We start from the raw sequence: 23,387 nt of genomic DNA, 5'->3' as shown, positions 1-23,387 counted from the left end.
GCAAGAAAAACAATCCGTGGATTCTGCCATTGGCGAGTCTGAATTCTGTGTGGTATACATGGCAGATTGGGGGTTCTTGTGAAGGCTGGTTACTTGAAGTGAGCATATCACAGTGGTTTGGGGGATGAGTTATTTCAAACTGTTCTAGTCTCCAGAGATCTCAGATAAAATTTGTAACAAATCTCTGTAACTTTAAAGTTCTTAAAGGTGACCTCACCCTGACCTCTTGTTTCCCAGCTCCATTTTATTTTTTATCCCTATCTGATAGATTTTTTAATGTTTTAACTTACTGGTATGGATTGCCCTAAGCATCTCCAATCTTGTTTTAGAATGAGTTGAAGATTGAGTAAATAATAAACATTATCAGGAAATAACTTTAAAAATGCTGTTCATGCTATTTACAACAAACAAATGCACAATGGAGGCCTAACAGAAAGGCCTCCAATTCCCGTCGTAGTAGAATAAAACCCAAACTCTCTAATGTGGCTTACAAAGTTCTGCATGATTTGACTTCTACCTACCTCTACTCTTGAGGTTTTGATCATACAACTAGAAAAAAATAAATCAATGATGATCAAATTCTCAAAAAAAGGAATGTGAATTACAGGAGTCATGAAATCTTTCCTGACCTGCTTTTTTTTTTTAATTTTTTTATTCTTATGTTAATCCCCATACATTACATCATTAGTTTTAGATGTAGTGTTCCATGATTCATCGTTTGTGCATAACACCCAGTGCTCCATGCAGAATGTGCCCTCCTCAATACCCATCACCAGGCTAACCCATCCTCCCACCCCTCTCCCCTCTAGAACCCTCAGTTTGTTTTTCAGAGTCCATCGTCTCTCGTGGTTCGTCTACCCCTCCGATTTCCCCCCCTTCATTCTTCCCCTCCTGCTACCTTCTTCTTCTTCCTTTTTTTTTTTTTTTCCTTAACATATATTGCATTATTTGTTTCAGAGGTACAGATCTGAGATTCAACAGTCTTGCACAATTCACAGCGCTTACCAGATCACATACCCTCCCCAGTGTCTATTACCCAGTCACCCCATCCCTCCCACCCCACCCCCCACTCCAGCAACCCTCACTTTGTGTCCTGCGATTAAGAATTCCTCATATCAGTGACTGACCTGCTTTTTTTTCATTCAAATCCCATACAGTATATTCTGTCCCCTTTGCAACCTTCCAGTGTATTCCAGGCTTGAGAAAATTAATATATTTGCACTTATAATATATTTGCACTTATGATCCAGTTTCCTCACTATTGAAGGGGGAAGACTAGAAGGTACATTGTGGTGTTGAAATGGAATTGGAGGTTAAAAATTAAACATGTGGGGTTGTGTGTGGGTGTGAGTTGTATCACGGGGAGAAATCCCACATGATGAAGAAATGCAGGCAGTTTCTAAGAGCTGTGGGTACCTTCCAGCTGACAGCCTACAAGGAGTTCCTGTCAGCAAGAGAATGGATCCCTCAGTCTTACAAATACAAGGAACTAAATTCTGCTAACAACCTGTGTGAGTGCAGAAGTCGATATTTCCCCATTCGAGCCCCAGATGTGACCACAATCCCAGCCAATATATAGACTTGCAGCCTTGTAAGATGCTAAGACATTTTCATAATTGACAACTTAATAATAATGAGTCTTATAATCCATGAACATAGTGGATTTATCCATTTATTCTAGTCTTTTAAAATGTCTCCCAGTAATGTAGTTTTTAGTATATTTGTCTTACACATATTTTGTTGGATATATCTCTGTATCTACTTCAGCTCTGTCACTGAGAAGTACTAGAAGCTATGACATTCCAGTAGCAATGAGTACAGTTAGTACCCAGATTTTGGTGTCTAAAAACCATTCTTCACTTTAAAAGGAATCAGAAGTCTGTGGAGAAAAAATTCCAGGTCTAGGACACAGAAAGTATTAGATAAGCCTGGAAAATCTTGTTTTGCTAGAAAATTAGAAAGGCTTGAAAAGATGGCAATATATCAGAAGGACAGAGGATATATCTGCAGGGAGCTTCCAATGGACAAATCTAGGGCAATTTAAATATCAAAATTGGGATACAGTAATAGTAACAAATTTTAACAGCTGACTAAAATAAGAAACTGTAATTTCACTCTGCTATAAGTCAATCACTAGATAAGTAAGTAAATAGGAAAGAAGAGAATGTTCCTTACAGTAGAATGCTAACTAATGAATACAAAAGGAATTATGTAGTAAGAGAATCATTAATGGTTACTAAAACTAATCAGTGAGAGTTTGATGATGAATGGAGTATCTCCTCATAAGTTTTTTATTAGTCATCATGGGGAAATAGTATCTTTACAATGGAGAGAACTTATGGATACCTTTCTAACCAAGTGATCAATTTAATATCACTTATATTGGGACAAACCAAGCATATAAACCTCTAAATAGGATATTCTGAGAAGGACACAACATCACTTCTATGTTATTCCTGAACCTAAATCTAATCCTGAGGATCGGATTGAGGGATTTCCAAACAAACACACGCAGTTTGAGGCACTTTGTACAAAATAACTGGCCTGTATGCTTCCAAGACTTCAAGGTCAAGAAAGACAAAGAAAGACTGAGGACCTAGTTATTTACTACTTTGTAACAATATTACCACAATGTTAGTGGCTTGAAGCAACACACATTTGTCATCTCCCAGTTTTTGTGAATAAGGGGTCTAGGCTCCGCTAAACAGTGTCTTCTGCTCAGGGGAGGTCTCACAAGGCAACCGGGCGGGAAGCCAGAGCTGCCTCATCTGAGGGTCAGTGGGAGAAGGATCTGCTTCCAAGTGCACTCAGGCTGTTGGCAGAATCCAATTCTTTGTGGTTGTAGAACCGAGGGATTCTTTTTCTTGCTGAGTTCTGGCTGGGACCCCAACAGGCTGTTGGCTGGGAGCCCCCCTTTGCCTCAAGAAGCCGCCTTCATTTCCTTGCCTTCATTATCCCACCATGACTGCCTGCTTCCTTGGAGCTAGCAAGGGAGAGAGACCCCAGCGAGACGGGACTATAATCTTATGTACATAACCATGCAATCACATACACATAATTACATACATCCCATCACCTTTGCCATATTCTGTTTGTGGGGAACAAGTCAAGCTTCTGCCTTCACACAAGGGGAGGGGAATCACAACAGGGTGTGAACACCAGGAGAAGGATCCGTGGAGGCCACCTCAGGAATCCTTCTAGAATAACACTGTCATAAAGCATAGTGAGTGCGATGTAGCATGTGTCCAGTAGATATTTGTGGGGGCAATTTGAAAAAAAAAGTTTTCTTAAATTACTTTGGCAGTACTTTTGTGTATTGTATGTAAATATGTTAGCAATTGATCTTTGAGGAAGGGTTATTTCTTTTCATGGTCTTTGGAAGTCTTATCACACTTAATAAAATCACCTTTTACTCTTAGCAGCCCTGGGCTCACGTGAAATAGTTTTCTGAGGACGGTGTTGGAATACACGCTTCAAGCTGTTGCACAGCAGGGATCAGCTTAATATCTTAAATGTGTGAATTTAAATTAGATCATAATTTTCCATTTCAAAGACTAAGCCAGCTTATGAATAATAAAGCTGTATAATGGTGCAATTATTCCCATCAGTACAGAGAATTTTCTTTCCCAAATCAAACGTAGGGTTTTCTACCCAAGTCTCTTGTGGCACCCCGGAATTCAGTTTGACATACAAAGTCTGATCCATGTAAAAAGACATTACATAGAAAATGGTGAACAGCTGTTTTTTGTATCAGCGAAGGTCACACACAGAGGAAATAGACGTCCACGAAAACAGGAGGGATTTTGGACAGATACTAGACACGCCTTCCTGACAGAGGGATGCGATACAGATGGATTTATGATATAGAGAATGTAAAGTAACCTAATATTCTACAAAATTAAAATCATATGGATACAAAATACAAACATTCTTAAATGCAGGTATAAATTAACCTTATGTAAGTATTTATATGTGGGAGAGAGATGATGTGACTGGGATGGTGCTGACAGAAATGTATATGCCTGCCTTATATTTAAGCTCTTAAAGAAGAGAAACCATACAGTGCATATTTATAATGACAGGGCAACGAAACTGAAAAGACTCTAAAGGTTTTAGATGTACAATTACTTCTTAATGCATATGCTGAAAAAGGGATTTAGGTTCTGCCTTCAGTTTGGTACTCTGCCCTCCCAGCTAAGTACTAATGAGATGTTTCTTTAAAAAGGTATTTGTCATTGTACCATCCACAGGATCACCCCATTTGAGTGTTTAAATGGCTCATACCTCAGTGTACCAGAAGAGAAATAAAATCATTTCAATACATTGAATAAAGTATGCCTAATCTTTCTAAACTTCTTGTGCCTGCTCCCTCAAAAACAAATGAAATAAAAAAATTTTTTTCTTTATTTAAATTCAATTAGCCAACATATAATACATCATTAGTTTTTGATGTCATGTTCAATGATTCATTAGTTGTGTATAACACCCAGTTCTAAAAATTTTCTTTAAAAGTTCTTTCAAAAAGCAGCACACTTTTAAAAAGATCAAATCATTCTATTTTTACACTGACCTGCAGAAACCGTTGACAGAAAAATACGCAAATTGTATATATGAAACTTTCTGCCTATCAAAAAGAAAAAGAGAGCATTGAAAAGTGTGCAGAAGTCTTCTTTACAAATGGGAACAGATAGCATAGCCCAGCATTTTGCACAATATTAACTCTGATGAGTGTAGATAAGAGAAAATGGAACATAATATTTTGTTCAGTCCATTTACCATTTCACAGTACAGGCTAACCCATTTGTTTGTATGTGCTGTTAATATTTTAAGTTTCTGTGGTTACTTTTTATACTTTTTATGTGTTAGTTCTTCCCATAACTCATAAATATTTCTCCAAGAATAAAACTTTTAATATTTAATATTGTTTGTATCACTGTTACATTAGTAAAGAGCCTGCTTTTGATTAGCTAGCTTCTCTACATTCCATGTTGTAGGAGGAAAATTACACCCTTTTTAAAATGCTCTGTAGATTTAGTAAAAACTGTTTCTCAGCAACTCTTGAGAAATAGCAGCTGAGAGGTCCTAAATGTAAATTGAGTGAAATTAAAGCACCTTGTTGGTTTCATAATGCTTTATAATTCTAAATGGACTACTGTTTGGTCTTCTGAAATCTAAACTTCCAAGATTTAAGACAGTGATGAAAGGCAAATGGTAACTTGGCTGACTCCTTAGCTTTTTAGTGTAGAGTATGGTGTTTTTTGATGAGAACACACTAATAAAGAACTTTTATCAAGATTGGCTTTAACTGTTGGTGCAGCTGGAGGATGTGAGATGGAGAGATGAGAACCCAAGGCACACATTTGGTGACACTCAGGTTCCTTTAGTGTATGTAGGATTAGGAAGTTCTGGAAGATGGAAGTACTAATCTTACTTTCAGAATTTTTGCAAGTGAGTCCACTTGCTTTGGCCTCCAGTTTTATGAGAAGTCATAAAAAATGTCAATAATTGCTATTAAATATGATAAAACGAAACTTGAAGCAAGGAATCAATAAAACAATGGTGAGCACCTGAAGTAGCTGAAGGGTGATTCACTTGGTAAGAAAATATGGAATTTAATAATAATTTTTACTCTTTGAAATTTAGAGAATTTTATTCTGCTTTTCTGAATCAAGAAATTCTCATTGTGGTTGTTACTACTAAGCCAGGAACTATGAAGAGTCAGTCTTTTGTGGACGCTGAATATCCTTTTACATGGCCTATCATTACAGATTAGGAGTGCAGTAATTATAAAGGATAGTATTATGCAATCCTAAAAGCCTACACTCCAAAAGCCAGCATTCATTTTGGGCTCTACCTAGCCCATTTCCCAGATTCCTGGCCAGAGACTGGTCCCATTGGTCTAAAGGAAATAAATAAATATTCATTTGACCAATACAGAAGCAGAGCGTGACCAAGAGTACATATTATCCTATAAAAGTTCACGCAAGACCACTTCTACAGAATCTTTCGAAAACATTTAGATGAGAAGCTGCAACTCTTTGCCTCGAATTCATGCTAAGATCACAACTATTTGCATGGGTGTCATCTTTCTCATGTCCTACAGAAACAGCAGATAACCACTGCTCAGTCTTTATCCACACAGCTCTTCAGGCAGCCAACTCCAATAAAACATGTAAATTAAAGTCTGACTCTTTCTGATCCAGTCCAATGAATTTTATGTTGAAATTGTATGGCCCTAGGATCAACTTAATGTAAACTTACTGAGTGTACTTTGTAGGTTTACATGAGATCACAGTGAGGCATAAAATATGGTATATACCCTCAAGGAACTTTAAATCTAGAAGGAGAGACAAGACACAGATGATCATCCTGAGCTGTTAAGTGGCATTTGGGCAAGATGGCCAAGAGAGTTCAATAGGAAGTCTGGCTGAGAGGAGAGACCTGTATGTAAAAGATCTAAGGAGACAAAGAATAACCTTCAGGGAACTTGGCTGAGGTTAGGGATGAGTAAAAAAGGCCAGCTGTAGAGTAGAAGGGATAGGGGAATTGCTAGGAAGGACTCCAGGGCTGGTAGTGAGTGCTGATCCTGAAGAACAGGTGTTTATTCTCTGCTCCATTCTATGTTATCTAGAGGATATAGGTACCCACTAGCCCATGGTGACTGTCTATAGTTAGAAAGCAGGACTGTTGGGGCCACAGATGCTTCAGTGACTCTGTAATGCCTAATAATAGAAGGAACAATTTGGATTATTTGCAACTATCTCTTTCCTGGTTTTATGAAGAACAAACAGTGAAATCAGACCCATTCTTGAATATTAAGTTTTATAAGATTGAGGGACACTAAGGCATTTTGATAATATTGAATTATATGCTACACATAAAATGTACCTTTGTAAAATATGCCTTATATTTAATTAAGTATCTAATGAATAGCCTTCATGAGTGGATAGCCTTTCACAACTTAAACTAAATATTCTTACTGTATATTTATGAGAGGAAACTAATAGTTCTTTCTATAATTTGTAGAAATGACTTTTGCCATGGAACTCTTCGTGAAGTCATCTTCTAATTTTGTTCTCTAGTACATTCGGCTTGTGCTAGCTATATATTTGATAGTCTGGCATAGACAGCCTTATTTCAGCTCTGGGATTAAATTTCCTGAAAGTAACTATGTTAATTTATGTTAATTTTAAAGAACTAAAATTATCTAATATTATATCCAAAATTATATTATTTCTGTGAATATATCAAAATCTTCTATATTTGTTAAAATGACTTTTCATAATCCCTATTTATTAATTGATACCTTCAACTAATCTCATAGTTTTGCAGAAATGCACAATGTCAAATTGTATGCATCCAGATATCATCTTCAGAAGTGTTTACTTAGATCATTCTGCTTGAAAAAGAAACTTCTCCCAATATAACCAAGGTTTCCCTTTTATTTACTTTTAAAATAGTTGAAAACATGAAGCATTGGATGACCTGAGAAAGCACATTTAAACAGATTTCCTACTGGGATCTCATAGCTTAAATACTGTTACCAGGATTGCAGATGGTCAGTCTATATGACAAAGCCTATCAAATGACTGATTTCTTCTACAGACAGATGGCGAAAGGGCCTAACGGAAGCTCAGTTTTCAAGTTGTAGGTGTGTGTGTGTGTATGTGTGTGTATCTGCTAAAGAACAAAGGTCTTTTACTCTGAAAGGCAAAAATAATTGTGTATGTTACCTAGGCTGTATTTGTCAGTACAATACTGACGACTAACTCTTGAGTTTTGAGTAAAGAATACTTTACCTAACCAAAGCAAAACAAAACAAAAAATTGTAAGGCTGTTGTTTGACCTAAACTATGATCTAAATTTTCCTATGAAGACCAAAAATAAAAAATAGTGAGCACCTGAAATAGTTGAAGGGTAATTCAATTGGTAAGTAAATTTGGAATTTAATATCAGTTTTTACTCTTTGAAAATTGGAGAATTATGTTCTTCATTAGTAAAAGGATAGTTTAGAATGAAAAAAATGATAATTTATATCTTTCCATTGATAAGAATCTAAAATACTCCTTTTTATAATCTTTCATTCTCTATCTTTTAAAAAATACAATTCTTTATTCAATTTGAGCTCAACTTTTCTGAGAAATAAATGAAAGACTTCCACGGAATTGTTAGCTGCAGAGCAGCACTTGAATTAGTAGTGCTCCTTTGCTGTATCTGTGTAGGACACTCATTTCATTAACTTCTGGAGCTAGTGAATCTTCTGGAAAGACTCCATGTCAAAAATAACCGTTTAACTTAAAGTTATTTTGCCATCTGACATAGCTCAATCACTTATCAAGTTGAGATACTGTTTCCTATGTTTCTTCTGACCTAAGATGTGGTGAGTAAGCAACAAATGTCCAGCTTAATTTCTGATGGAACCTGAGGTCCCAGGGAGCAAGATCTTTTGAGAAGAAAATGAGTTGGCACTTGCCTGGAGGCTAGATGTGGATAAACCATCTATCTCCTCTGGAGATGGAAGATAGTTACACATTTGGCAGGGAATACTCAGTCAACTGATAGATCAGGCAATTGACAAAGCAGGAAAAGCACATCTGGTGCATTATTAAGTATCAAGATGACGAACAGAGGTCATAATTAAGCTTGTACTTAACAGCTCATTGACTTGAGTAATAATAACAATAACTTTATAAAAGCACCCTTCCTATCTTTTCTCTCATTGTCCTCACAAAGAAATTTAACAAGGTCTGTGTTGTCATCACCAGGAAAATCTGTCAGCCTTCTCCTTAATTAAAACCTTCCCTGTAGTCTTCACAGTAAAATTTTTATGTTTTCCATTTTTAAAAATTAATTCAACTGATCTTTGGAGACAAATCAGTGTATAAACCCCCACATACAAATAAATAAGTCAACTCAAGTTCATGTTATAAGGCAGTTACTTCATTTATATATGTCTGTTCATAAGGGGCAAAAAATTTATTCGAGAAACTCTATATGAATGCTATATTTTGATGGATGGAAACACTAAAATGAATTATTCAATAGAAATAACATACACAGTATTCTGTAAAATCTATATTATTTCATCAAATATCTTTACATAAAGATTGAGTTATTGTATGTCTCACTTGTCAAATGAAAGAAGAGAGAGGAATGTACTAGCAGATAATTACAAATAATATTTTATAAGACCAGTGTGTCCTAATTTATCAAAAAAAGGGTAAGATTTGAGTTAAGGTTAAATAATAAGGAATTAGAATTCCATATTCAGTGGAAATAAAATGTGTAAGTTTGACTAAATAAGAAACCAATACACATTAGAAAAAAATAGCTGACAGAGGGTGATTTTAATAAGGCAGTGAGTCCCGGACAAAATGGACAATAAAAAATTGGGTTCTGTGAATCTCACTGGATGTAAATTTCACACGAATTTTCAGGGAAAAGTTTTTGTTGTATACCACAGACCAAGCATTGGACAACAGACACATCAGAGTTGTGGATCTCACATTTCTGAACAATTAATAAGTGCACAAATCCATAGTTGTTAATATTGTTATTTTTTGCTCTTATTGTAGTTGTTTAGTTGAAATTCCAATATAACTGCTCCTTCTGTAGTCAAGTAATTTATTCGTCTGGAACAATGCCAGTCTAGTGAAGCATGTGATGCAGACTGAGTAGGTTCTTCTTCCCTGATTATCCTTAGTCCTCGTTGTGTGAGAGCAGGTGTTGGGAAGAATACTGGTTTTACTCGCTCAGGGTCTCTATCTTCACCAAGATTAAAGAGAGCTCTTAAGTGAAATGAATTTACCTAGACGTAGAGGGGAAACTATTCTCTATCATTTCCATTTTTAACTTCTAACTTTTGTTCTCTTCCTTTTTATTAAAAAAAAATCTCCACCATTGTAGGAAAATTTTCCTGGTAGGTAAAAGAATCCCTAGAAGACCCCCAAAGATCTGAAATGGGGAATTTTTTGTTTAAGTATAACGGACTTGGATGAACATGTGAATGAGAAGGGAAAGCTAGAATATTCTTCCGTCTCACAATATTTATATCGGTTTCCTCTTGCTATCCACAGCCTATTTTTGTGTATGCATATGATACAGGTTAAGAGTAACGACTTTGGGAAAAGTTCTGGGTCTGAACATTGGCTCTTACTCTTATGGGCCATGTGGTTCTGGGCAGGTCAGTTATATTTTCTGGGCTTCAGTTACCTCATGTGCAAAAAAAAATAGGGTCATAACAATACCTACTTCATAGGCATATTGAGATGAATAAATGAGATAAAATATGTAAGAAATTTGGTGTAGTCTGACTTATATAAACACTTAATAAATGATGGTTATTATGCTTGGATAACATGAAGACTTTTCCATTACCAAGAAAAGGAAAATTATTTTTTTACAAAATCATTTACTCCACCAATTAACAAGGTATATGAAAAAGATGAAGTATTAATAATGGATCCTCATGGGCAAATGAGAGGAAAAAGAACTGCTTATTTTGGCACTCACAGAGAACAGTATTGTCAGTCACTCAGTCAAATATGCAGCTATGGGAACTCTTGTCCCAGCTTTGAGGACACACTATGGCCAGCCCAGATATTTTAGAAATTCAGCTCCCATTAAGCTATGGCAAGGTCCTTAACCTATCATGAAAACTTAAGGTTGTCCTGTGAGCCAGCAGGAGAGAACTCAATTCTCTGAGTTTGAGCTTCTTCTTCATTAGGATTGGGCTCTTAGAGGGACCATTCTAACTCTATATTCAAAGTATATTTTGAATATAATTATTTCTCACCGTCTATTCAGCTGCCACTCTGGCTCAGTGCATAATCGTTTTTCATCTGGACTACCTAACTTATCTCCCTGTTTCTACTCTTGGTTTTTCTGCAGTCTGTCCTCCACATATCAACCAGGGTGATCTTATTAAAAATTATATTGCCTCATGTTACTACTCTGCTTAAACCTTGGTTGGAATTGTATTCTAATTTCTTACCATGGTAAACAAGGCCCTATATGATCTTGTCCTTACCTCCTTAATGAACTTACCTGCTACTTCCTCCTTTTTTGTTACTCTGCTTCAGCCATACCAGATTTCTTGCTCTTCCCTTAACTTGTTGCTGCTTCAGAGATTCAGATTTGCTATTCCTTCTGCTTGGAATATACTTGGCCCAGGTCTTCACATAGATTGTCATCTCTCATTCTTTAAGTCTGTATTCAAAGGTTGCCACCTCAAAAAGTCTTTCTTAATGAACCCAGAAGCTGTTTTTGTTTTTTTTTTAAAGACCAACAAAGTTATCAATTTTGTCGATAAACTTTTAACCAAATTCATCAAAAGAGAGAGAGGACTCAAATAAACAAGATCAGAATGAAAGTGGAGAAATAACAACCAACACCACAGAAATGCAAAGGATTATAAGAATATTATGAGAAATGACATACCAATATATTAGACAACCTAGAAGAAATGGATAAATTTCTAGAAACATATAGTCTCCCAAACTGAATCAGGAAGAAATGGAAAATTTGAATAGACTGATTACCAGCAATGAAATTGAATCAGTAACCAAAAAAACTCCCAACAAACAAACGTTCAGGGCCAGATGGCTTCACAGGCAAATCCTACCAAACATTTAAAGAGTTAATACCTATGCTTCTCAAACTGTTCCAGAAAATAGAGGAAGAAAAGCTTCCAAATTCACTCGATGAAGCCAGTATTACCCTGATACCAAAACCAGATAAAGACACTACCAAAAATACAAAGAGAGCTACAAGCCAGTATCTCTGATGAACATAGATGCAAAGATCCTCAACAAAATATTAGCAAACAGAATCTAACAATACATTAAGAAAACCATTCACCACGATCAAATAGGATTTATTCCTGGGATGCAAGGGTGGTTTAGTATTCACAAATCAATCAACATCATACATCACAACCACAAAGGAAGGATAAAACCCATGCAATAATTTCAACTGATGCAGACAAAGTGTGTGACAGAGTACAACATCCGTTCATGATAAAAAACCCTCAACAAAGTAGGTCTAGAGGGAACATACCCCTCTTCTCTCACAGTTTGAGGATTTCTTTAGTGGATTACTTGGATTTCTTTCTCTTTATTTTTTGCATATATATTACCAGATTTTGATTTGTGGTTACCATTAGGTTTACATGTAACATCTATACACATATTGCAGTCTTTATTAAGTTGATGGTTCCCCTTAAGTTTGAACTCATTCTAAAAGCACTAAATTTTTACTCCTCTCTCCCCACATTTTAGGTGTATGGTGACATACTTTACATCTTTTTGTTTTGTGACTCCTTTGACTAGTTTTTGTAGATATACTTGATTTTACTGCTTTTGTGCTTCTTATTCCTGCTTATGGTCTTTTCTTTTCACTCAAAGAATCTCCTTTAACATTCCTTGTAAGGCTGGTTTGGCTGTGCTGAATTTCTTTAACTTTTTTTGTCTGGGAAACTATTTATCTCTCCATTTATTCTGAACGAGAGCCTTGCTGAATAGAGTATTTAGTTGCAGGTTTTTTTTCTTTCAGCACTTTGAATATATCATGTCACTCCCTTCCGGCCTGCAAAGTTTTTGCTGAAAATCACCTGATAGCCTTATGGGGTTTCCCTCGTACGCAACTAGTTTCTTTCCTCTTGCTGCTTCAAAAATTCTCTTTCCCACTACTTTGTGCCATTTAAATTGCTGTGTGTCTTGGTGTGGACCTCCTTGGGTTGGTTTTGTTGGGGGCCCTCTGTTCCTCTTAAATCTGGATCTCGGTTTCCTTCCCCAGATTTGGGAAGTTTTCAGCTATTATATCTTTAACTACATTTTCTGCCCCCTCTTCTCTTTCTTCTGGGATCCTTATTATGCAGTGTTATTATGCTTGATGGTGGTGTTGAGTTCCCTAAGTCTAGTTTCATTTTTTGTTATTATTCTTTCTCCCTCTTTGTTCAGCTTGATCGCTTTCTGTTACTCTCCCCTCCAGGTCACTGACCCATTCTTCTGCTTCCTCCAGCGTGCTGCCTCTTTTCCATCCAGTGTCTTTTTAATTTCAGTTATTGAGTTTTTCATCTCTGATTGGTTCTTTTTTATGTTCTCTATCTCTTTGTTGAGAGTCTCATTGAGGTTCTCCACTCTTTTCTCAAATTTAGTGAGTATCTCTATGACTATTACTTTAAATTCTCTATCAGGCATTTTACTTACCTCCCTTTCATTTAGCTCTCTTGCTGTGATTTTGTGCTGTTCTTTTATTTGGGACATACTCCTCTATCTCTTTATTTTGTCTAATTCTCTGTTTCTTTGAGTTAGGAAAGTCAGCTACATATCCTGCTCTTGAAGGTAGTGGCCTTATGAAGAAGAGTTCCTGTTGTGCCCTGCAGTGCAATGTCCCCTGTTGCCCAGAACCTGATGCTTCAGAGGCGTCTCCTATGTGTGTTGTATGTGCCTTACTGTTGTGGCTGACCTGTGTTTGTCTTCAGTCCAGTCATCTGCAATGGCTCTCTTTGTCTGTTGTGGGCAGGGTTTGGTCTCTGTGCTGTTAATAGGCCAGTCTGAGGCCCTCCTGGGCTTGAGTTTACTCAGATCAGCAGTTTGCCAGAGCTTCAGTCTCACTGAACTGTAGGGTACTTTCCCTGTGTTGTCCCCCGAGGAGCTTTTGTTGGGGGGTGGGGCCTGCAGTCAGACCATATGTCTGCCCCCAGCCCACTGCTGGGGCTGCAGACAAACTGGTGTATGTGGTTTTCTTGCCCTCCCCCCAGGGCAGGAGTCACTGTGGAGTGGTGCTGGCCCCTGTTAGGGCTGCTTGCACACTGCCAGGCTTGTGATGCGGCTTTGGATGGACTCTGGCTGAGGGTGTGTTGAAGTGGGCAGGTCCGCAGGAGAATGCAGGGGTGAGGCATACGGTGTTAGCAAGCTAAGTGAAGAGTATTCATGCTGGATCCTGCAGTTGTCTAGATATTTAGACTGGGGGGCGGGGCGCGGGGGAGGGAAATTGCACCCACCAGCTCTTTTGTTCTTGGAGAAATCTCCTAAAGATCCCTATACCCCCAGCACAAGTTGCAAGATCAGGAAATCAGTCTCCTTCCAGGTGTCTTTCAAACTGCTGCTTCTGTGCTGTATTTTGAGTCCATTCCTTGAAGCGTCATTAGAGTGCCTGGTACAATCCTTTTCACGAGGCTCTGAAACTGTCCTTCCTTACAGAAGACAGTGTTTGGCCTCTCTGCCTAATGTCAGAGCTTTGGGGCAAGCAGGAAAGGAAATTTTTACCTGTGGAGGATAAGGATGAATGACTGTGGTTGATTATATCAGTAACCAACAACATCAGAATGGAGGAAAGTAAAATCCTCTTTTTGGGTAGAATATGCAAATGTTACATAAGGATTACATCAGTTTCCCTTTAGGATAGTAACATATTATGTATGATATATGAGTGCTTTTCTATAAAGTATATAATCTCTGACATACTTTAAATTAATAACACTTTTACCAGAATGTAACAACCAATGAGGGTGAAACTTGTCTGATTTCACAGTTCTTCCCTTGTAGCTTTTATGATACTATTGAGCTAATTGTGAAAGATGGAATATTAAATAAAGTTTATTTCTAGTAGTGTTTCCTTTGTAGGGTAAGAAAAAAAGAAAACAAAATAGTTTAAAAAGGCATCTTGAATTTGCTTATTCATTCACCTTTGATTTTCCTGAATTCTGTGGCTGGCTTTGAGAAGAGTCAAAAGCATTAGCAGAGGAGGTTGGTCACTTGATTTCTAACATGGATGCATAAGTACCTGAGAACAATGAATGGTTGTAGCTTGGTTTCTTGGTAATTGAAATGACGGCACAATATTTATAAATGAACATAAGCAGAAATTAGGGTAACTGTAAGCAATCCTAGCTGTCTCAGAAGTAAGGAACTTCTGGGTTTTATTTGTTTTAAGTAATTGGGAGAAAACACAGTAGCATAAGCACAGAAAGCTAATCTGGTGAGAAAGAATCCCACCTATCTTGGCAGATTGCACGAAAGGTATAAATTATATAATATATAATGTATAGACATATAATATATATCAATCACACATTATATGTGTACATTATATATTAAGTTACATATAAGTATGAAATTATAGTCTAATATATAATTGAATATATCTTTCACATACATAAATCTAATATATATTTATGTATATATTAGATATATATCATTAGATCTTAAACTTCTTATATATTATTTACTTATATAGTCTAATGTATAATTTATATATTATATGTAATATATATAAAATATATAATATACATTTAAAATGCAATATAAATATACAATATACATACAAATACAAATATAAAATATGTAACCTATATTTAATATATGCATATTAATTATGTATAAATGAAGATATATGATAAACTTATGTCATTAATATATATCTTATTATATATTAGATTATATATTATATGTATTATATATTGCATATATTAAATATTTATCATTAGAACTTAAACTTCTTCAGAAAATAATTCTACCTTAAGATATATTTTCCTGATATTACTATAGCTAATATTAATATACTAATTATATTACATATTAATTAATACAGTAAAAAAGTAGATATTAATAAGAATATGTAAGACATAAGATTGATATTATATACTATAAATACCATTAATATATTAAGATATATATCTAATGATATCTAATATATAAATATATGTATACATACATGCATATGTGTATACACACATACATATACAAATCCAGAAAGACTATTGAATCTGTGTGAACCTAAGTTTTCACTCTAAGAAACTAGAAAAAAGGAAGCATGTACCCAAAGTGGAATGAAGGAAATGATTAAATTAGGAAAAGTTTAGTTAATATAGTCCAACTTCACTTATAAACATTAGAAACAAAAGTGCTGAATAAGATGTCAAACCAAATCGAGTAATAGGTGTGTATGTATATAAGTATATAAATATAATGTGAAAATGCTAAGCGTTGGTAAGGTAGGGAACAACTGGAACTCTCACACACTGTTGCTTGGAATAGAAATTGATAAAACTACTTTGAAAAACTTTTGGCAAGCTTTAATAAAATCATAAATCGAAAAAATAGGTCTAAACCAGAAAAGGCCCTAGTACTATATTTAATAACATTTTAGTAATTCTCAAAACCATCACTCCAGGACCACCTGAAACTTTCCTCACATTTTTCTGAACTGAAATTCCTTGTTGACAACAACAAACATGTACTAAATGTCAGTCATCAATGAGAAATTGTCTAATGTGCTAGAAAGACACGATTATGAACGTGACCTAGTTTTTGCCATAAAGGGATTTACAGATAACTTGGGGTGACAGGCCTGAAATTACTAATAGAGCAGATATAAAAATGCTAGATGTTTTTACAAAGTGATATGACGAAAAATAAAAGGGAAGTAAAAAATTGCTTCTGCTCAGAGAGCTATAGACAGAAAGTGCAGAGAATACTTGCCCCGACGGTGATGTTTAAATCCCGCCCTGCAGGATGATTAGAAGTTTTCCTTGCAAACTTAGTTAAGGGGGAGATGCAGAGACAAGAAAGTGCGTAGTATGTTGGAAGGGTATGTGTAAATAGTCAAAGAGGAGCCTGAGGAAGGATGGTGGGACTAAATTTCCTAACATATACGTTACAAAAAGAAGTAAAGCAGCTACTGTGACTTCCCAGTCCCGCAAATTGCTTAAAATCTGTTGCTACAATAAATGATACGCATTTGCAAAAGTATATCATATCACTACTTAAAATTCTAGAGTTGGCACATATTACTAATATCACAAGAATATTGAATATTGAGTATCATAAGAAACTCCTCTTGTTTTAATTCAAAAGATTTAGGTCATTTTAACAAGAAGATAATTTTGGCGAGGGTAAAATGAAATCTGAAATGCTATGTACGTGTGTGTTTTATATTCCTCATTACTTTGAGAAATTCACTGAATGAGAGTGTTTTTCTTTCCTGATATTTTTAGAGGCAGTTAACCCTACCTGTTGGCTGTTGAAACAAGTTGATGAGCTTTTACAGTGAAAGAAAAATATACTAAGATGTATAAAAACCCAATAGATTGCTGAGAAACTGAATGTCCTTAAAATTTTTTTAAATTTCAGTTTTAAATTTGAATTCTTATTATACATGGCAGATATCCACTTGTGCTCGCCTAAGCCCAAAGAGGTAATTTATAATAAGGGTACTCCGGTACGTTGAGAATCCGAGGAGATGTGAACAATCAAGCCTCAGGATGAGTAAAAGCAAGGACTGAGTAAGAGTTCTGTGGTGTCTTCGTTCCAGTTGGCTCTCAGAAAGCCAAACGGCTAAGCCAGCCTGGCAGGGCTTGAGAACCCAGCAGCGGGGGCCCACTGCCCACTCGGCAAACACTCCTGGAAATAGACCATTCGGGAATGATTCTTCCTCCAGATAGATATTCTGAAGAAGTAAACATTTTGTTCTAGACACAGGCGAAGGAGTCTAAGGGTCTTACACACTCTATCTCACTAAATGTACACAACGTCTTTATCGTAGCACTTGGCTATAAAGTGAAAGGCATGCAAAGATAGCACAGGCGGAGTTCAGGCACTTTCTTTGTGTTTTGTTTGGGCAAATGTCTGACATACTGTTTGTCAGAAGCAAAAGGTAGAAGTTTCCAGGGAGCTGCCGTCCAGTGGCTATAAAAAGATTAGCACAAGCACTGTATTCGATGTGAACTCTTAGCCAACTAAAGCGAGTGGCAAATGAGAAGAATGTTCCAGACTAGATTCTGCGGAGGTTATGGTGAAAGTCACCTCTCTGGAGAAACCAAAGTCCCTGTTTGAATTTTAATGCAGGCTTTCTCTTTGGTGGTGTAGCAGAAGGAGAGGGATTTGAGTCACTGAGGGAGGTAGGGCCTCCAGAGTCGCTCTTCTGGCCGGGGAGGTACAGGGAGGGGAGGGGGAGAACTCGGAGGGGCTGAGGAAACAGCCAAAAGTTGCATGGGGGAAGCGGGCCTGAAGCGCTACCCTAAGTACCGACACAAGAGCGTCCGATGAAAAGGCTCGTGTTTCCCAAGGGCTCTGGAATGCCCAGAGGAGAGAACACTGTACTTCTAACACAGGCTAATAGTAGCTAATGATAACTGACGTTTCACTTATCATGTGCCCGGCCTCACCGAATAACCTCCTGCTTTATTTCACTTAATTTTCAAAATCTCCTAATAAGATCCGTTCACTCAATTTGCAGTTGAAGACATTGAGGCCTAGAGAAACTAAGCAACTCGCTCAAATAAGCGGGAGAATCAGAATTTGAACGTGGAGTCTGTGCTGTCGGGTCCTTGCCCGCCCTGTCACCAGATAGCCTCTCCGGAGCTAGAGAGTGGTAGATGTCCTGTATTAGCTTATAGCTTCTACCTTGGAAGCTGATGGCAGAACAAGGAGCAAGCCACGGACAGGTGGCTCACAGAAAGCCCCAGCTTTGGGACCATTTGAATGGACTCTGATACTCCCTACAAACAGATGTCAGCATAAAGACTAGAAGAGCAAATCCAGTCCCTTCATCGGGAGAGGTTTACGCAGAAGTGTACTAAGTGATGACAGTTTCTCGGGCAGCACCATACCTTGGTGGAGCCCTGATTTGGTACCGTGTGAAAGACGTGGCAGCTTTACCGGGGTTATGAATTCCGATTTCTTCTAAATGGTTGGCAGTTTAGCAGGTCCTGTTTGCCAAAGCCATCGAGGCTTTTCTTGCAGTTATAAGAAAGAGTGCCCAGCCCTTTTGCAATTGGGAATATTCTGCATTTGTGTGCCATCTACTATGAGATTAAAGCTATTTGTTCTTATTTCTCCTCTTATATGATAGAGTTAGCAAGGATACTCATTATTCTGAGCATGCATGACAAAATTATTAATTGAAATTAAGTAAGTTAATTTATAATATTTATAGAATTTATGTATTATGACTTTAAACAAATATGTCATTACTGTAAATAATTATTCATTATAATTAACAAATTTAATGATAACAGAAGGTAATTAAAGGTAACTAACACCGTAGAGCTGTGATTTCTCACATCCACGTGTATTTTTTTCTTCTTTTGGGCATTTTTTATTTCCCTACTTGTATTCTGGTTACTTATATATGTCCCCCACTGTATTTTTGGCACCATTAGTCAGGAACTATAACTTCACTGTACATCCAGAATTTGTATCTCAGTGGTATTTTCCCCAGTTATGTCGAGTTCGTTTTTTGTTCCTCAAGCACACCACTTCTAAAGAATTTTGGAGATACTTATTTTATGTGTCTGAGTTTCCCGATCATAGCAATGCCTTCTGTTGCTTGTTTCTATTTCAGGGCTTTGTAAATTTGCTTTAGAGCAGGGTTTCCTAAACCAGACACTGTGCCACCTCCACAATTTTTGCCGAATAGATCCCCTGTACCATTAATATTTTCCTTAAGTAAATTCAGGACTTTATTTTGTTAATATTTTATTTATTTATTTGACACAGAGAGACACAGCGAGAGAGGGAACACAAGCAGGGGGAGCGGGAGAGGGAGGAGCAGGGAGCCCGATGCGGGGCTCGATTCCGGGACCCTGGGATCATGACCAGAGCCGAAGGCGGACGCTTAACGACTGAGCCACCCAGGCGCCCCTAAATTCAGGACTTTTATCTAAAATTTCATTTCTGAAGGAACTATGTAACTATTGCAAATGGGAAACCAGAACCACTTGCTTTAAGTTGTAGAAAATTTATACACTGCCAACAAACTCTGGCTTTATAGACTTACCTGCCGCCCTTAAGTGAAATAAGGAGAGAGAGAGGGAGAGAGTAGCAATTACTGGCGAAGCATTAATCTGAGCACCAGATTAATGGCACTGGCACCAATCGGAGACTTTATCCTTGATGTAATAAAATTAATTACAAAGAAGTTTTAGAGGGAATACTTTTCTTATGGTCTAATGCTGTCATTACTTAATGCCACTTTGTTTACTACCCATAATCATCTCACTTACAGCCATGGACCACTTTGGGAACATTCCTTCTAACATGGACCCCAAACAGAACACACCATCAGACCTAAATTCCTAATTGTTTGATTTTTGACAAGTTAGTTAATTCCTTTAAGCTTGATTCCTCCGTGTGAAAAAGGGATAATACATTGATATTCAAGATCACTTTGAGAATTATATGAGGTAATGTTCACAATGTGTCTAATCCTGTGCCTGGAGTTTATTAAAAAACATTAATACCTTAGGGTGCCTGGGTGGCTCAATCAGTTAAGCGTCCAACTCTTGATTTTGGCTCAGGTCATGATCTCAGGGTCCTGAGATCAAGCCCTGTGTCGGGCTCCATGCTGAACGTGGAGCCTACTTAAGATTTTCTCTCTCCCTCTCTCTGCCCCTTCCCCCCACGCACATGTGCTTTCTCTCTCTCTCTAAACAAAAACAAAAACAAAAACAAAAACAAACCAAAGCATAAATACCTACTGTGTGCCAAGCACACCTCTGGGGGCTCAGGATCTAGAAGAGCACATGACAGAGAAGGACTCTGCTTTCATGGAACTTACATTCTGGTGAGGGACAAATTAACCATGAACAACTGAACAAAAGAGCAAGGTCATTCGAGGCAATATTGAGAAAAGCTCTGAAGTAAATAAAATGAAGCACTATGAAGGATAGTGACTGGTGTTTAGGGAATACTAATTTCCTTCCTAATTCTCAACTCTATATGGTTGGAATTCCATATATGTGGAAAAAGAGGAAGGCTATTGAGAATATGCTTGTCCACTGAGATAAGCAAAGGGCAAAAGACGGAGAATGAATAACAATTGCAGTTTAAAACATAATTAAATACATGGCCCAAATTTTGAATGTCTGTACTGCTCTAAAACTTGCCTTCTTAAATTATGTGCTATAGAACGTATGATCCTCTCTTAGAAACAGAGAACATTTCATTGTTCCATGACATTTCATTGTCATGGAAATGAAATGCAGTTGGGGCTTTATCACTTACTTTTGTCAGGGTTGTGCTTTAAAAAAAAACACAACTTCAGGGGCGCCTGGGTGGCTCAGATGGTTGGGCGTCTGCCTTCGGCTCAGGTCGTGATCCCGGGGTCCTGGGATCAGGTCCCGCATCGGGCTCCCTGCTAGGCGGGGAGCCTGCTTCTCCCTCTGCCTCTGCCTCTCTCTCTCTCTCTCTCTCTCTGACTCTCATGAATAAATAAATAAAACATTAAAAAAACCCCACAACTTCAGAACTTAATGTATTGTGTGTGATGAGTTTGATTTTAGGGAAGTTAAGAACATTCTGTCACCAAGTTCAGGCCCCTAAATATACTTTCAGCCAGCAAATTCTGATTTGGGCAGGGCTCGGAAGTCCGCGAGCTGATGATGACAGAATGGGAATAATTAGGTTTTGAACCTAAAACAAAGGATGGATTTATATGGAGAGAATCCGTTCTGAGATTTCTGAGACCTATTATCTGGCTTGTGAATGATAAATGAACTCATTTGAGGCATTGCAGATTGACTTTGGAGGGCCAGGAAAAAAGTTGTCCTCTTTTCCAATTCCTTCATCTCTTTGCTCCTCTAGTTATTTGCAATGACTTTGAATCCTGTTGCTCTTACTGGACTCTGTTAACATCCTTCCGATGTCTACATGACTTAATTACTGAAATTAAGAATTTGAAGAATCAGTTAAGAGTATCTAGTTGGAGACAGGATACCCAATCAGGAAGTACAGAAGGCAGCTACTCTGCTCCCAGCGTCCTTCATTTCAGTCCTAATTGAATTCTGCTTTTCCTTCTCAAGTAACAATAAATCTTTTGATCTCTGTGAAAGAAGCAAAGATCAAGCTGATCTTCAGAATGAATCTCCTCCTTCCTCCACTTCTTCAAAGATCTACTTAAATTTGAGTGGCACGTATTTTTTTTAAATGTTTTCCAATGCAATTACCAGTCACAAAAGAAAATTACTTCCTTTATTATCATAACTGAAAAACACCATTTCTTTTTTCTTCCAGCATTTTCATGTTACATTTTAAATCAATGAAATTCATGTAAACTTAACTTTTTTCTCTGATAATTCATAGTAAGGGGCTTTCACAGTAATGCCACAAGTAGTTGCTTTTTATTTTCCTGTGTAAGAACCCCTACCACTAAAACAAGTCGTTCAGTGCTGTTCATAATCTCCTTTAGAAACATAATGACTTTTATCTCCCAGAACAGCAATTAAGAATATTTAACAGACTAGATGATGTAGTGGAAAAAGCTGTGGTCTATCTACTTCTGACCCCAGTATTTACTATTTGTCCTTCAGCAAGTGAAATCGGAATTCTGAATCCCAAATTCCATATCTGTAGAACAATATTTTATCCATCATTCTATTTGTTTTTTTTTTTAAGATTTTAAGATAACAGAGAGAGAGAGAGAGAGCACAAGCAGGGGGAGCAGCAGAGGGAGAGGGAGAAGCAGGCTCCCCGCCGAGCAGGGAGCCCAATGCAGGACTCGATCCCAGGACCCCGAGATTATGACCTGAGCCGAAGGCAGATGCTTAACGACTGAGCCATCCAGGCTTTCCCCCCTCCCACCATCATGCTATTTGGAGGGAGACTCAAATGTGGAAATACAAATGTGCTGCTTTTAAACTGCCAAGACCTCTACAAGTAAGTTTTATTATTACCACGGTGCTAGAAGAAAAACATGCTAGGGCTCATAAAGCCTAGCAGTGGTTAATCTCATTTTTTAGTGCTTACTTTATACAGCTACTTGCATTCATTTGAATGCATTCAAATGTCATTTTGAGAGCTCGAAATGTGCTGTATCAGTTCTGCTCTAAACAAATCCAGGAGATGACCACTGAGATTCCAAATGCAGCAGGAAAGAGCAGTTCAGATCCACCTTTACTTACCCACACTTCATCAGTCTTGACATATGTACCAAGGTACTCCTTTAAAGACTTCATGAAAATTTACTTCTAGAAATAATGACACAAGTGATACACCATCCATAAGGTCAATTCAGGGACAAATCTGTGTTAACATTTTGAGCTCAACCTGCCTCACATAATCCACTTCTTTCACTCATTGTCTCTTCCACCAAACCTACCATGCGGGAAAACCTCTGACACACAAAGCTCCTGGAGATTTGGTCTTTGTGGCTGTGTCATCTAGACAGCTCTCTGAAATCTTGATTAGTTCGGGGATTTCAGGTCTTTAGCAAATTGGAGACCCTTACAAGGCTGAAATCATGTTGCATTTTATTTGGTGGATTAAGGTGAAACTAAGTAGAGCTGAGTGAAGAAAAGATGTCAGAAAACAGAGCCTAATAGGTAATGAGTCACTGTGATGGTTAATTTTATATGTTAACTTGGCTATGCTATGGTGCCCAATAGT

The 23,387-nt window shown here is 37.3% G+C and overlaps 1 protein-coding gene across 1 annotated transcript in view; it reads right to left on the bottom strand.

Annotated features, from left to right (window-relative positions):
* The window catches only part of LOC135363533 (uncharacterized), a 217,677-nt gene that overhangs the window by 105,371 nt on the left and 88,919 nt on the right, over window positions 1-23,387 (bottom strand). The gene's annotated exons all lie outside the window — the stretch shown is intronic.

The sequence above is a fragment of the Mirounga angustirostris genome, unplaced genomic scaffold, assembly GCF_029215605.1.
Source record: "Mirounga angustirostris isolate CCGP_5_RB_7025 unplaced genomic scaffold, mMirAng1.0.hap1 SCAF_2, whole genome shotgun sequence".
Taxonomy (NCBI): Eukaryota; Metazoa; Chordata; class Mammalia; order Carnivora; family Phocidae; genus Mirounga; species Mirounga angustirostris.
This window is presented reverse-complemented; position numbering and strand designations above follow the sequence as displayed.